Below are 14079 nucleotides of genomic sequence, written 5' to 3' on the forward strand. Positions count from 1 at the left end.
CGCTCTGATCTCGGAGCTCTCTCGCTTGCTCGCTCTCTATCTCTATCTCTCTGTCTATCTATCTGTATCTATTCACTGCGTGTCGCTCCGTGAAATCCGTATATTTTCTTACCAACTTTTTTTTTTTGTTTTATTCATATATACATATATCTCTCTTTTTCTCTTTTTTGATTACTGATTTTTTTTACTTCTCTATCTTTCTTTCTCTCCCTCTTTCTCTCTCTCTCTCTCTCTATCTCTCTCTTTCTCTATCTATCTATCTCTATATCTTTAATTTTCTCTTATCATATTAAAATATTTGAACGTAAGATTTTTCATTCTCCAAATGGAAGATAAAAGTTTTTCCAATTATCCTTGGAATAATCCTTGGAAAAGAAGATGAGATTGACTTAATCGTCGCTATGACGTCCGAGGAAAATCGTTCAATTTATAAAACGTTAATAGCAACAAGAACAAGAGCAAAAACAACAACGACAACAACGACGATAGAAATAACAGGAACGTTAGCAGTAGCAGCATCAATAATAGCAACAGTAGCAGCGTCAAAAGCAGTAGCAACAGTAGCAGCAACAGCAGCAATAGTAGCAACAGCGGCGACAATAGCAACAGTGGCAACGGCAACAGGAGGAAAAATATCAAGGGGAACGATCGCGATAAAGAAAAACGTGTTACGTAGATATTATTCGTAGCATCGAGTGGTGGTGTGAGCTTTTTGCCGAGCTTATTTCGACTCGCCTACGGAATCTCGAGCAATGATCATCACTTACGAATTAGTAAGACTCGTCCATCTGATGAGTACGACGAGGCGATAGGAAAAACGTTTCTTTCATCGTTCCCTGTTTATCTCTTTCTCTCGCCTCTCTCTCGGTGCCCAGGCACTTGTGTCGTTATTATTAAAACTAATCCGCCTATATATATATATATAAATATTTATATATATATATATATATATATATATATATGCATATTGTGTTTGAAAAAGACTTACAATGAAGAAGTACGGATCGTACAGGAGTGATAATACTACGTTGTACATCGCGTTGATTCTTTACGCGCTTGGTAGTAGTTACGAAGCGAGTTGTACAACACGCAGTGTTTGTTTGTGGTAAAAAAAAAAAAGAAAAAAAAGGAACTACAAGACATTGATAAGAGAGGGAGAGAGAAAGAAAAAGAGAGAGAGAAAGAGAGAGAGAGAAAAGGAGAACAGCTCTAGAAAGAGGAAGCTAGCACCGAACGGAGAGAGGTGAAAAGGTGGGAGAGAAGAAGGAAAAGGGGTGAGAAATACACAGAGAGAGAGAGAGAGAGAGAGAGAGAGAGAGTGAGAGAAAGACAGATAGAAAGAGAAAAGCTGTGGAGAGAGTAATGATCGTGACGACGGTTTTGCAGACAAATGAACACCTCCGCACAGCGTTTGGAATATCCCAAGTAAGTAACGAAGTCTCTCGTTATACGAAACCTACTTTCTCGCGTCGTCAAGGAAAATCCAAAGATATATAACCACATCATCTTACCTTAGACACTACCCTCCTTCCCTTCCTCCCTCCCGCCTTCCCACCATTTCTTCCTTCTCTTTTTCCTTACCTTCTTTTTATTCTTAACATCTCTCTCTCTCTCTCTCTCTCTCTCTCTCTTTCTCTCCCTCCTCTCTTTTTTTCTCTTTCTCTGTCAATCTAATACATTTTTTTACCCCCCAACGATTCTCTCATTTCATTTGGAATAAACGCGCCTAAGGCGTCCTTCGCACAACGTTAAATCACCGAGGGGAACGATGAAAACAAGTAACAATGAATCTTTTGTAATTCCCTTTGACGTTGGACCATAAAAGGAAGAGTTTCTGAGTTTCAACTCTTCCGTAAGTGGGCTAACCTTATGAGATTTTATCTAGCTATAACGGAAGTTATAAAAGTTGACTGTTTCCCTCTTCTCCTTTCCTTTCTCTCTCTCTCTTTTTCTCTTTCTCTTTATCTATCTCTTTCTCTTTCTCTTTCACTATATAACTATCTATTTATCCATCCATCTTTCTTGCTTTCTCTTTCTCTCTTAGTCGTTCACTTTAATTTCTGATATTCGAGAGCATTCCCACCGTGGAATTTTCAGTAGTCGAGAAGAAACGAGGAAGAATTTTCAACGTCGTCCTTTTTTTTTTTATAAAAGATGATATCTCTTCTTCTGCCTCTCTCTCTCTCTCTCTCGCTCTTTCTTTCTCTATAAAATATGTTCTCTCTGTCAGTCATCCTTTAGCAAAGAATCGTCTAGTTCGAAGAATGTAATTTCTTCTATTCAAAACTGACTGTGACTTATTATCTTGTGATAATAGATGTATACCGTAGTAACAACGCTTTTCGTCGAATGATTCATCGATGTTACGATTATACGATATCGTTTGTGTAGGAAACCTCTTTGGAAAGCACTACTACGTTGCTCGACTAGCCAGAGCGCATTTGGCGCGAAATCCGACGTGCGGTTGGCATCGGACCCACCAATGGGGTGCGTCCTCAAGCGCACTGGATCGTGCTTAACGAGCGTTTCTCACCGAAACTCGTTCGGCAAAAGTCCTTGCTTTCTTGACTAACTAGGCCGCGTTTAAAATGACCTTTCTTTTTCTCTTTTTTCTCTTTCTCTCTCTCTCTCTCTCTCTCTCTCTCTTTTGCTCTCTCTCGCTCTCTTTTCATTTTTATCGCGAGGTTACACTTCGAAAAGGGTATTAACTGTGCGGAAAGATCAAAGCCTAGTTGTAAACTCGTCAAACAAGTCGTTAGTTTCCAACACTTTGAGAAAATAAAATCGATAAACGTCGACAATCTTTTGCTCAATGTCCTAATAATACGTTCTACGATTGCCCGATCAAAGTCGCAATATATATTTTTTTTTCTTTCACTTTCTCCTTTTCTTTTTTCCTTATTTCTCCCTTTTCTTTTTTTTTTTTCTTTTGAAAACGATCGCAATTCCTATTCATAAGATCAACGACGAAGGGTACCAAAAAAGAAAAAAAAAAAAAAAACAAAAAAAAAGAAAAAAGAGAGAAAGATCAAATTTGTAGTCTAAATGTTATTTTGGCGAGTCTTCATAACGTTTCGATGCATTAGCATTTTTATGGGGGTCCATAGTTGCTGGTTGGCTGCTTCTATTTGTACTTGAATATATATATATATATATATATATATATATATATATATATATATATATGTAGTATCTATATAAGCAACGAGTTAGAGACACCAAGGAGGAAACACCGAAAACGGAATTCAAAGGAGAAGAAGTAGAAGGAAAAAGAGGAGAAAAAGGAGAAAGAGGAGGAGGAGGAGGAGGAGGAGGAGGAGGAGAAAGAAAAGGAGAAAGAGAGGGAGGAATGGTGTGAGAGGAGGATGACACGATATGTAGGTGTCAGTGTGGGAAAGCAGAAAGGAGCCGAGTAGGGGAAATAGTGGGAGTAGGCAGAAAAGTAGGAGGAGAATGAGTAGGATAAGGAGAAAGAGAAGGAAGAGGTGCGGGGTTTGGGGGTGATAGGAGAGCGGGTGGAAGAGGTCACAAATGGTAGCAGAGAATCAGGTGGGAAACAATGGATAAGGGAGAAAGGAAAGTAGGTGTAGGAGGAAGAGGGCGAATGTAACCGCTCTTATTTCTTCTCGCTGCCACCGTGGCCCGACCCGGAAACAAAAGACGATCCGACATCAAACATTCAAATTAGAAAACTCCCCGTCGTCCGTGGTCCGACCGTGGTCCGGATTATCCCCGGCACATTCTTCTCTCCTCTCATCTTCTCTTCGATCTATCCTCTCTCTCTCTTTCTCTCTCTTTCGCTCACGCGTGTGCTAAACCACGATCCCCTACTTTTCCAAGGCCGCAAGAGCTCACCTCCCACCTACCTCTACCCTTTCCTCTCCTCCGACTCCTATCCCCACATATAAAGCGCATACTAACTCATATTCGATCGTAATTCTACGATCGATCAAACAACTTCTATCTTCCGTACTTATACGAAATACGAGATCCCACGTTTACCATAATACCGAAGGAACATTGCGAAGAAGTAGATGAAGAGGAAAGCTACTTCTTCATATAGAAAAGTAAAATGGATCGAAACTAAGGAAGAGAAATTGAGAGAAAGATGATGAAATAGAAAGAGAGGTAGAGACACAGACAGAGAGAGAGAGAGAGAGAGAGAGAGAGAGAGAGAGAGAGAGAGAGAGAGAGAGGTTTCTCTCTGTCGTTTATTTTCTGAAAGTACCTGCCACTTTAATAAGGAACAGCTTCCACGAATTCAGGCTTTCCTCCTTGGAATTCAGAGGATTCCTCGAATAACGTAGATATCCTTGCCTTTTGCGAAAACCATATACATATCTCCATCCGGATGTATTCCCATATACCTATATCTATATTTACAGTTGGAAAGTATTGAAAATTTAGAGTCGACTCCAATAAATATATATATATATATATATATATATATATATATATATATATACACATTTATACATAATTGATTACCAACACGAATTAAAGTTTAAATGTGGATCGTTATTCGCTGTTTAAATTTGATTGAATTTTTGCTCGTCGATCCGTAAACTTTGCGAATCATTATTAACGATATACTTATACATACATTATACATAATATATGCATATATTACATATACCTATACATACATATATTTAATCAAAATTCAGTATAAATATACGCGCACACATACACACACACATCATATATATATATATATATATATATATATATATATATATACGCACTAAGTTATACAAAGTATATAATATAATTTTAGCAATAACTCGACATACTCTAATTTCTATTCCTTTCGAGAGAACTCAACGAACGTGAACGGAATGAACGATTGCTAACAGATACGATTTATAATGTACGCTTTGACGATACTAGCCCACAGTTATATCTGATTACGATGTGATATACGATAGAGAAAGCCGCGAGAGCAAACGTAGCTTAACTAATATTGGCTCGGTCGTGTGTAACGCCCAAACGAAGATCCTCGGCCAACATTTAAAGTCGAAAGCTATTCAAACATCGATTCCCTGAGTTCGTTCGTTCGTTCCTACGTTCGTTCGTTCGTTCGTTCGTCCATCCGTTCGTTTGTTCGATGCCACGAAGGAGAAAGAAGACCCTAGATTTTCATTTTTCCTTTTATTCTCAAAAGTGAGAATCAATTACGTTGCGTTTATTAAGAACGCTTACGAAAATAAACTTTCTACCTTTCTCTCTCTACCTGTCTCTCTCTTATTTTCTCTTTCTTTTTTCTTTTTCTCTTTCTCTTTCTCTTTCTCTTTCTCTTTCTCTTTCTCTTTCTCTTTCTCACTCATTTAACTTCTCTCAACCTACTTCTTTCCAGTCGCTTAAGTTCCCCTAGAAAGCACAATTTCATCAAGTAATCAAAAGTGTTTGCCCGTTAATCCTTAAACGTAATATTTTAATCCATTCGATCAAAGAAATTTGTTTTAAGAGAAAGCTGCAAAAGAGAGGGGAACCGTGAAGGAAAGAGAAGGGGAAGAGCAATGGGAGGTTGAGGGGGCGGGGTCGAGGGCGAGGAGTAAAGGGAATAGTAGAATGTAAATGTTGTATATACGAGATGAAAACGACTTTGCTACTTTCGCGCTTAGCAAGACGTTAATTAGTTCCGTTGCAACGTGCCTTCGTGGTCCACTGAAATTAAAGAAAGAAAAACAGTGAAAAAGAGCAAAAGAAAGAGAGAGACAGAGAGACAGAGAGAGAGAGAGAAAGAGAAAAGGAACGGAGAAGAGAAATAAGAAAAGAGAGGAAACAAAATAAAAAAGAAAGAAATCACCCACGTATACGCATTAGTAGTTCCTTCGAGAGTCTGAAACGAAACCAACAGGGGAAACTCGTCTTATGAACATGGAATGAAAATATTGCAAATTTCTAGAAACGTAGTAGTCGGGGCTCGAAGAAGATTATGTGGTTTCGATGAAAGAAGATGATAAAAAGGAGAAAAGGAGAGAAAAAAAAATAGAAGGAAAGAAAGAAGAGATATAGGAAAAGAGAGAGAGAGAGAGAGAGAGAGAGAGAGAGAGAGAGAGAAAGAGGGAAGATTCTCTTCTTGAACGAATAGGAGGGCGTCGTTCAGCCGATCGTACGGTTATCATTTGCAGAGTAGTGCTATTAGCATAATGTAATTCCTTTTTTCCCCAGGACACCTGTCGATGCCATTATTCGATCCTCGCGGCGAAAGAATATTGATATTTCCGTAATCGAGTAGATACGGGCCGGCGTGTTGGTTGGCATGTTGTTTAAAAAAAAAAAAGAAAAAAAAATATTAAAAGCAATATATTTTCCGAAGCGAGTGTTACTATAGTAAAAGTAATACAAGGAAATCTCATGTTTCCTCTATTTCTCTTTTCTCCTTCTTTCTCTTTTACTTCTTCTCTTTTCTCTTTTCTTTTATATTCCTTGTCTCTACTACTCCCGTTAATTCTACAAGTTTTTCTACTTGGCCGGTCCAAAAAGAGATAAAGGTAATAGAGAGAAAAAGGGATCTTTTTACACGAAGAACTTTGTAAATCCGATCGATGTTTTTATCTGAATTATCAACGTTACCTTTTTCTTTTTTTTTTTTTTTATTTCACTCGATTATACGGCAATAACATTTTATTGAAACTTTATCAGTAATTTTATCGAAATCATTAGGTGCACAAACTGCCAAACGACCATTTGCAAATTTCCATTGATCAGTGGCAGGTTCGTTATCTTTATTTCTCCTAAGATTTTCTTAATATCCGTGAAGGAGAAAGAATGAAAGAAAGAAAGAAAGAAAGAAAGAAAGAAAAATAGTATTTCTTCAGAATGAAACGTCCAAAAGAAATACTCTTAGTAAAGATCCTATCGCAATCTCTCCCTTACCCAAACCATCCCGTCCCCCTTCGTTACTCTTTCGTTCGAATTATCGGTTTGGCAAAGCTTCCTTTTTCTTTCTCGATTCTTCCATTCGAATTATCGGCCTCGATTCGTTTTCCCTCCTCGCGGCTGAACGCGGTGAATTGCTTCTCGCTGCTTACCGTACATTTAATTCCATTTCCCCGCGATTTCGTGGCATCTCTGTTCGATTCCCTTCTCGGTAATGCTTTATCATTAAAAGAGAAAAAACAAAAAATAATAAAATGAAAGAAAGAAATAAAAGAAGGAGAAAAAAAAAGATAGTAACGAATGCGTCTTAAAGCGGAAGGAAGGTAGGAAGGACGAAAGTTAAGGAAAGAAGAAAAGAAGAAAAAGAGATAAGGAAAAAAGGAAAGAGGGAAGGAGCCATCGAAAAAGGTAAAATTATTGCTACGGCAATGATTGAGTTTTCTCAAACGGAATAGAAAAATCTCGTTAAAAAAAGAAATAAAAGAAAAGAAATAAATAAGAAGAAAAAGATCTAAGTACGTCTACGGGTTTCTTATGCATCTTGATTTGCTCTTTCCACAGTTTACTATGGCTTCATGAAAAAGAAAGATTTTTATTATTTTTCCAATATACGAAAGCTGTATTCTCTCTCTCTCTCTCTCTCTCTCTCTCTTTCTCTTTCTGCCTCTGCCCCTCTCCCCTTCTCTCTTTCTCTCTCTCTCTCTCCCCCTCCCTTCTCTCGTAAGGCATGCTGTTTCAGGTTGGCAACCCATCCACAGCCGTTCTACACACCGAGCATCGACCAAAGTGGCCGAGCTGGTGGTGCCGTTAATCCAATTTCTCGGATTAATTAAACGCCGAGTCGGGGTCTCGTTAAACTACTTCGTTCTCGAATATCGACGGTGTCGTTTTTGGCGTCGAGCTAGCGCCACCAGCTCGTTCGTTGCACGCGCCTGAAATCGACCGATTCAAAGTATCTAAGTACTTATGTACTTATATATGCATATGTATTTGTCCTCTCTCTCTCTCTCTCTCTCTCTCTCTCTCTCTCTCTCTCTCCACCTCTCTCTCTCTCCACCTCTCTCTCTCTCTTTCTCATAAATATTTCTCTGACGCGTCGATAAATATCTAAGGATAAGAACATTCCAAATTTCCTCAGGAGATTTACCTACTTTCATTACTTTCTATTCATTTATCAATATTATATGTTTTCAAATACGTACATCTAACGAAATACATTTCACGAACTTCTCAAATGTTATAATTTCATTAAGTAGTAAACTCGTAGGAAGTCCTTCAATTTACATATTTGAATAGACGCAATAACGTCGCTTATTATGACTATGCAAGCAACAATGGATGAATAAAGTTTGAGAATCTCTGATTTAATGACGAGAAGTTCAACTATATCGTTCGATGATACCAAATATTTCTCTCACTCTCTCTCTCTCTCTCTCTCTCTCTCTCTCTCTCCCTCTCATACATACATTCTTTCTTTCTCTTTCACACACACTCTCTCTTATCCTCTCACTTCAACTATCAAAGATTCAATTTGTTACTCGTTGATTCAACGTGCCTCTAGAACGCTATAGTAGTTTTCCTCGAACGACTGTAATTCCTCGAGTTAAGGTAGAAGCGGAGGTTAGAATTACCGAACGAAGAGGAGAACTTTGCTTGCTGCGGTACGTTCAATAAAGAGGGACAGAGAGAGAGAGAGAGAGAGAGAGAGAGAGAGAAAGAGAGAGAGACTTTTGGGGGGTAACTTTACTCGTATATTATGGCCGCCACGGTGTAATTGATTTTGCGCGATCGCATTAGACCGAAGGTGCATTTCGAGTCGGGAAGCGCGATATTATCACCGCCGACGTTCTAACTCTATTGTCGTTCGCGGAAATTGACGAAGTGGTGTCGTTATTAGCATGAATATTAATGCGAAATGTCAGCCAACTAGGTAACATCATGTTTGCAACTACATATATATAGAAATACGTAAACAGAGATAGATACAGGGACACACACATAGAACACGGAATGAAATATATACAGTTTTATTACGATAAGAGAAATCTTTCAATATCTTTAATAGAACTTTTTCATTCTGGTCGAACGACCATCGACGACGAAGAGAGAAACGAGAAAGCTTTTCGAATATGTCGTGAAAAGGGGGGCAGAGGCCGGAGGGTGTTGGTGGGTGTTATACAGAAATAGGAGGAAATGGGTGGTTAAGGGATGGGAAATGGGGACTAGAAGTAGATCCGTAAAATCGGACTTCTCTAAGAAACTAAGATTCTTTTTCTTTTATGTCGAGACGACGATCGTGAATTTATGTTTTCGATACGTTTAACGGTCTACTGAAAAGTTTCACGAGAAAGTATTAAATATCGGCCAAAAAGTTTTTCTAAGAACTAACGAACGAACGAACAAACGAAAGGAAGAAAGAAAGAACGAACGAACAAAGCTTGTAAGGAAGGGTTCACTCTGGTCATGAAAAAAAGTTTAATTACGTAGCTCGATTCGCCATATTGCTTCTTCCGCGAGAGAACATCGTTTGCTTTTGAACCGAGAAAGTATCCACCCAACGTCGAGGGAGATATTAAAATCTATTCGCGATAGCGTTGTTTGTCGGTAAATAAAACGAAAAACCGGATTTAATCCGAGCAATTTCACGAATCTCGCGTTCGACCCTGACCAACTTCGCTCGATATTCCCGTAAAAGACAGAAAAAAGAGGAAACAACAACAACGAGAAAAAAGGACAAAACAAAAAAAAAAACAAAACAAAAAAACAAAACAAAAAAAAAAGGAAAACAAATCGGGGGAAAAAAACGAAAAGAAAAGAAAGGAAGAAAGATGTTTCCACGTAGATTCGAAAAAGAATAAAATGAAGAAAGGAAGGAAGAAAGGATGGAAAGAATATTATACAGTATATACGGGACTGGTCACATTTTTCGGGCGTACTCTATAAGCCCTGTTATAACCGTGCCCATCCATATTTGATAAGACCACGTGTCCTTGTTCACCGACCCCATATTTTTCTCCTTCGAAGGTGATACAACTTTTCCGTACTTTTCGCTATGAACCATCTTTGGCTTTTACTTTAAACTTTTGCCCTCGTACTGTCGTGCTATTCCTCTCTTTCTCTTTCTCTCTTTCTCTCTCTCTCTCACACACACACACACACACACACATATACGTACAGTTTTCCTTCTTCCATAATTTTTTTTCTTTTCATCTTTTCATCACCGAGATAACACTATCCCTTATACAACACTTCCGATAAAATGAGACAAAATTATAGAATGATAAAGAAAGAAATAATATTTGACTTTTTTCTCGAAGAAAATGTCAAATTATTTAGAATCTATTGTATAATCGGGGGAAAAAAAGAAAAGACATCAATATATTTTATGAAAGCTTAGTCGAAATCTCATATCGAAGATATCGCGTTTTCCCTTCATCGTAAAAAAAGAAATATATATATATATATATATATATATATATATATATACATTTTATACACATATATCTATATAGTAGATACATCGTTAGTGCATTACAGGGTCAGTACCTTCGTAATCCTTCGGTAAGTTCGTAAATGTTAACAGGTTTTATATAACTTTCGGTAGTAGTTAAGAGAGAGAGAGAGAGAGAGAGAGAGAGAGAGAGAGAGAGAGAGAGAGAGAGAGATAGAGCGAAAGAGATTGAAAGAGAGAGAGAGAGAGAGAGAGAGAGAGAGATAGAGCGAAAGAGATTGAAAGAGAGAGAGAGAGAGAGAGAGAGAGTAGGATGGTAGAGAAGGGACATTGGGAAACCTTCGGAGTTATCCCCAAAAACCCATTCTGTCGTCCCTTGTGTCGCGCGAACTCTCACTGCGCTCAGGATTACTAGCACGAAGAACTTGGAGGGAACGTCTCGAAGTCTCGTTTCGAATAAATAACGGCCAAAATCCGAATGACTCTTGACCTGAAACATAGACTTCCTTCCCAACAGAAACAGATACATATACATACATACGTACACACATATATACACACATAGCATCTAGACACATGGATACATAGATACATAGAGATACGCACATACACACACACACACATATGCATATGTATACACATAGACATATTTTATATATATACAGTACTCTAAAAAGAAAGGGGAGAGAGAGAGATAGAGAAAGAGAAAGAAAGAGAGAGATAGGATATTGGAACGTTAAGGCCGACCGAACGAGAAGATACAAGGAGAGACGAAGAGGAATAATGCGGAGAAACGCTTGCCACTGACTCGGGATTGCGTTTGACGACTCGCTTTGACGCGATCCTCATCCTCCTTCATCCTTCTCTTTCACTTCCTCCTCCTCCTCTTCTTCCTCTTTCTCCTCCTTCACGACTATACAACGTTCCGAGATTTACTCTGGGTACAACCCTTTGTCTTTCGTTTATCGTATACCCGACGACGACGACGGCGACGATGACAACTACTACAACGATTACTACAACGAATGCTACTCTTGCCGGTGTCGCTTCACATTTCCTTCACGAATAATTTTAAAAGCATTCCCAACTAAGATCGTAATTGTTGTCCTCCATTAAAATCCTCTTGGATAGATCGGAAATCTGAACGTGTTTCGGATAATACACGATTACTCGTCGAATTTTCATTTATTCTTTACTTTATATATATAAAATAAATTAAAAGAAAAAAAAAATACATAATCCTCGTGGAAATCTCTCTCAAACGACCGGTGTTCACTTTTACATTCGCGTTCGCGAATAATAATCGGTAAATTCTCTCTTCCTCTCTTTTCTCTTTCTCTCTCTCTTTCTCTCTCTTTTTCTCCCTCATTGCTCCTTTTTCCTCTTTTTCTCTCACTTTTACTCCTATTGGTAATTAAATTTTATTGGTATCAAATTCAATACCACGAAATTCACTCGTAAATCGATACGATTTAAACGTTACACTTGACGAATTTTGCTATTTCTCCATCGATATCCCTTCTCTTTCTCTCTCTCTCTCCTATCCTTCCTCCATCCCTTTCCTTTACATAGTTCCCAAGGTAACTTTCCTGACATACTCTCACCGCGTTCCCTTAACGTTAATATTAGTTTCCGAAGGATTTAGCGAGGAAATCGCACGCTCGGGGCTCCTTCAACCGAACCGTGATTCCCGTTATTCGATGCGTACGTTCCGCAACGCTGCTATTTACCGCGCGAATAATTAATTACCAAGCAAATATATTCAACCTTTGGCTTTAAGCAACATCCCTTTATCTCTTTCTCTCTCTCTCTCACTCTCTCACTCGTTTGTTTAAAAAAATTATTTTTCTATATGTATCCAATTGCATTCAATTGCATTAATAACATGGATTATTACATTCCTTTGAATGAAAAATAATAAAAAAAAAAAGAAAGAAAAAAAAAGAAAATATTAAAGCATTATATACAAAATCGATTATATATTTATGTTTAATTCGTAACTAATGTTTAATCCACTGTAATTATATCGTTTTTAATTTAATATCATAAAGCTCGTGCTTGGATAAATGTTTTTGCTTTATCATTTTTTTCTTCTTTCCTTTTTTTTTTCTTTTCTTTTCTTTTCTATTTGTTGTTGTTATTGTTGTTATCGTTGAGAAAATACAAAGATATAAAGTCTGAATTTTACAAACGAATAGAAGAAGAACCTCGGCACATGTACAAAATATAGAGCGTGAATGAAAAGGTGCTGCCGGCAGCCATGCAAATAGTATCGACAAGCCGTGACACGTTGGTATTGGCAATATTAGTAGGAAGATTTCAAGGTACACGAGAAAAAGAGAGAATGAGAAAGAGAAAGAGAAAGAAAGAGGGAGAGAGAGAGAGAGAGAGAGAGAGAGAGAGAGAGAGAGAGAGAGAGAGAGAGAATGAGTTTTTGTCTTACCCTGAGAATATATATCTATACATACACACATATATATATATATATATATATTTTATATATATTTTATATGTATATATAATCTATGTTTTAAAGCTATCGAATATCATCCCTTCTATCGAATTTTCTCTTCTTACTTTCGAACCTTCGTTGTCTTTTAAGAAAGCTGAGAACACCTTTTTCTTCATCTACCTCATTATTTTCTTCATCTTAGTAAATCAACACTAATTAACGTTTCATTAAACTTTCTTTATTCTTCGATAGAAACTTTCAAATTGCTATAATTATCAAGATTTTTCTAAACGTTGATTCTTGCGAAATTGACCAATTTCCTTTTAGAATAATATAAAAAAGAGTTATATAAAAAGAAAAGAGAGAGAAAGAGAGAGAGAGACAGAGAGAGAGAGAGAGAGAGAGAGAGAAGGAATAAATGAAAAAAGAAAAAGAAAAGGAAAGGGAGAAAAAAAGAAGGAAAAGAAGAAGTAGATGCAAAAAGAGAATTTTGTTAGAGAAATGTGATCGATCTTATACGTAACGTGAAAAAAAAAAAATTATGGAACAGATTTGCATTCGATGGATAAGAGAAGAAAAACGTGAGAAGAAGGAAAGAATATAAGGGGAAGAAAAAAGTCTACGAGACCAATGGATTCTCATTCCCAATGAAAATGAGATTCAGCGTTGCGTGCATTACCGTCCGCTTCGCGTCTCCCGGCAGAAGTTTTACGGTGCTTTAAAGTTTGCGGCTTCTTCTATCACGTCGTATTTCGTCCGAGTTTTCAACCTCGTCGTCTCTACTACTATTGCTACTACTACTACCATTGCGACCATCAGTACTATCACCACCACCACCACCATCACCACTACCACCACTACTATCCCAGTGTCACCTTTACCAAACTACTACCGACTACTACTACTACTACTACTACTATTATTCCAGCACTCATGCAACATCGAAAATTGGTCCGAAAAGTTGCGGACCGCGTTACGAAGTTATAACGATAATGTTCTATAGTGTTCGCACTTAAATCGCTACAATTATGTCACGTTTAAATCCTTGAACAGTAAAATCCTTCGTCATCGTTCTACGTGAATAAGAGGCTGAAAATAATATTATACACGACTGATATCCATGACGTTCATTTACTTAAACTGCACCTGCCCGAGGAACGAATTTGAAACGTCTCCATTGTGATTTACCGAAAGATGTGCCGCGTTAGGTGGCCGAAATAAACGAAAGAACGAAAGAACGGAACCAAGCAAGCAAGCAACGGAAGTAAAGCAAACAAGCAAAGAGAGGAAA

General features: G+C 37.8%; 1 protein-coding gene across 1 annotated transcript in view; it reads left to right on the forward strand.

Annotated features, from left to right (window-relative positions):
* Positions 1–1023: 1023 nt before the first annotated feature.
* Positions 1024–14079, forward strand: part of LOC118447719 (uncharacterized) — a 39826-nt gene continuing 26770 nt past the window's right edge. The window contains exon 1 of the mRNA XM_035880009.2: positions 1024–1425. The gene's annotated coding sequence lies outside the window, so the exon portion shown is untranslated. The remainder of the gene's footprint in view (positions 1426–14079) is intronic.

The sequence above is a fragment of the Vespa mandarinia genome, chromosome 1 (assembly GCF_050613455.1).
Source record: "Vespa mandarinia isolate Hongniang chromosome 1, ASM5061345v1, whole genome shotgun sequence".
NCBI lineage: Eukaryota > Metazoa > Arthropoda > Insecta > Hymenoptera > Vespidae > Vespa > Vespa mandarinia.